The following is a 3255-nucleotide window of genomic DNA, read 5'->3' as shown; positions in this document are numbered from 1 at the left end:
ATACACAACCTAAGCCACAATCATCATACCCATACACAACATCTCAAAACCCAAACATCATAAAATCACAAATTACACTAGGGTTGAGAATCTTACCACACCCAAGGTCCAAGGAGACAAGATTAACCTTCTCCTTCAAGAGAGTTGGGTCCTATAACATCAAAGAACCCAAAATCTCAACATTTCACCCATGAAACTCGAAAATAAGGGCTGAGATTCAAACAGCAACACGTGGCTTACCTCAAGATTGGTTGTATAGGTTTTGTAGAGCTCTCCGCAGTGAACGCGTGGCCGTAAATGGGGCGGCAATCGGAGCTCTAGATCAAAAGTGATGGTGGTTTGAAGATCAACCAAGGGAGAGAACTTGAGAGAGTGTTCTTCCTCCCTTTCTCTCTAATTTCAGCTTGTGTGTGTAACAAATGAGGAGAGAGAGTGCTGAAAACTAGGGTTTTGGTTAAGTTATGTTGGGCCAAGGGCCCATTTTGGGTCCAATTGGCCCATTTTGGCCCGTTCGGTCCAATCTTGGTCCGAATTCTATAAAATTGGTACCAAAATTCTCATCTCAATCTCCTCTATCACATTTAGCCACAAAAATCACATTTTGGGCTTTCTAGAATAAATTCTCATTTATGGGTTAATTAGCCGTTAATTAACCGGGTTTTACAAATGTAGCATAAGCCAAATAGGAAACATATCTAATACAAGCATTGAAGCATTTGAAAGTAAAAAGAGGAATATAAAGTAAAAGAACGTTGAACCTGGGATTGAGAGTCACTCCTAAAACTAAGAGAAATCCTAAATCCTAATACTAAGAGAGAGGAGAGAACCTCTCTCTCTAAAAACTACATCTAAAACATGAAAAGTGAATTATGAGAGCCTCCTCATGAATGAATGGATTCCCCCACTTTATAGCCTCTAATCTGTGTTTTTTGGGCCGCAAAATGGGTTAAAAACAGCCCAGAAATCGCCCCCAGCGTATTCTGGTACGTACAGGTCGTGGAAAAAGTGATGTGGCCTCATGGCTCACGCGGCCGCGCGGGTTTTATTCCTGCCAGGTCACGCGTCCGCATGACCCATGCGTTCGCGTTGCCTGGCGTCGGGGCAGCTACGGCAAGTTATATATCAAATCGAAGCCCCGGACGTTAGCTTTCCAACGCAACTGAAACCGCATCTTTTGGAACTCTGTAGCTAAAGTTATAACCGTTTGAGTGAAAAGAGGTCAGGCTGGACAGCTTAGCAATTTCTCCAACTTCTTGTATTCCTTCCACTTTTGCATGCTTCCTTTCCATCCTCTGAGCCATTCCTGCCCTGTAATCTCTGAGATCACTTAACACAGAGATAAAAACCACTCAATTGAGCACAAGATAAACCATAAAATAGTGGTTTATCAACCTCCCCACACTTAAACACTAGCATGTCCTCATGCTAAGCTCAAGAGAAACTATAAAGATGAAGAGGAATGGTAGATTAATATGAAATACGATCTTATCTATATGAATGCAACTACATGCAGAATGTTTCTACCTACTTGGTTAAAAATAAATAAATCTTTCAAGAACATATATGAATTGGATTTCACTGATTCAAATCATAAAAATTAAGTAAAAGTAAACTTGCAGAAGAAAATAGCTCATGAAAGCCGGGAACAAAGAATCGAGCATCGAACCCTCATTGGAAGTGTATACACTCTAATCATTCAAGTGTTTAAGGTTCGACTCTCTCAATTCTCTACTATCCTTGCTTTCTAAGGCTTGCTCTTCATCTAATAATCAACAAAAATTTAATACATAAATACACATATCAAGAGTTCTTTTAAGGGTTGTAATGGTGTTAGGGTCAAGGTAGGATTGTATTTGGCCAAGTGGACTAAAAATCTTAATCCTTAATTAACTTAAACTTTTCCACCTAACTTAGACAATCCATGTAATCATAATACAACATCTAACCATCCATTAACTATGTTTTCCACATATTCATACATTCTAATTTCAAGTACAACTCATATGCATTGCTTTCACCACTCACTTTGGGGCATTTTGTCCCCTTTTATTTGCTCTTTTTCTTTTCTTTTCTTTTCTTTTTCTTTTATTTTTCTCTCTTTTTTATATTAGTTTTCTTTTGTTTTTCTCAATGCATATGATTAAATTATTGAATGCATAAACATGTCCTAAACATTTCTTTCACATTTTCAGAAATTTCTAACATACTCAATTCTCAACCAAATGTTTCCAAACACAATTTTCCGACACTTAAATCATAAGCACTTTCACTTGTCTAAGCTAACCAAGGATTCAAATTAAGGACATTATTGTTTTTCGCTTAGAGTTGATGATGTGCTAAAATAAAGAACAAATGGGTATAATAGGCTCTAAATTGGTTTGCAATGGATAATGAAAGGTAAGGCCATATGGGTATGTGAGCTCAGTGAAACAAAGGCCTCAATCATGTAAGTGCATGTATACATCAAATAATGGAAATATAGAATTAAGCAAGACAAAGATCACAATTTTAGAGAGAAAAACACACATCAAAAATAAATTATTGGTTGATAAAATGCAACCAATCAATTAGGCTCAAAAATCTTACAGGTTTTGTGTAACAAAACCTGTAAGATTTCTTGGAAAAGAAAATATTACTTCAACCAAGTGGTAAAATATGCAAAAAATCAAACAAATATGTAATCAAGTATGCAAATGCAACAATGAACAAACAAATAAAATAAAAAATTTTTGGTGTTGAGTCAAGAAATAACTAACCCATGGAGATCGGTATCGACCTCCCCACACTTAAAGATTGCACTGTCCTCGATGCATGCTGAGATGTGCAAGTAGATGGGGGTTGTGGTTTCTTAGCTGAGCTCTTTTTGTTCCTTTCCTTGCCGGCGGTTTGGGAGTAGCTTTCTCCTTTCCTTCCTTGGTGGCCATCCTGAAGAAGGGAAGAGAAAGTAAATTAAATTCAAATAGATATATAGCAAGGAAGAGAACGGAAGAGTGGTGATGGATGCACATTAGGATGTAATTGACATTAGCACATGCTCGCGTGTACATGTGAAAAGCCATCAATTGAAAATAGCTAGTGCATATAAGGACAAGTGAATGCAAGGTGTTTATTGGCATGCCGGCAAAGGGCATGAGTAGCATAGACCAAGCATCACTTGTAATAAATCACCATTTTTGTATTGACAATTATATTCAATTAATAAAATAGTAAAGGGAGTTTATGAAAAGCAAGCATTGAATAGTATAAAGTATAATA

This window comes from Arachis duranensis, chromosome 9 (genome assembly GCF_000817695.3).
Source record: "Arachis duranensis cultivar V14167 chromosome 9, aradu.V14167.gnm2.J7QH, whole genome shotgun sequence".
Classification (NCBI taxonomy): domain Eukaryota; kingdom Viridiplantae; phylum Streptophyta; class Magnoliopsida; order Fabales; family Fabaceae; genus Arachis; species Arachis duranensis.
Note: the sequence above shows the minus strand (reverse complement) of the source record.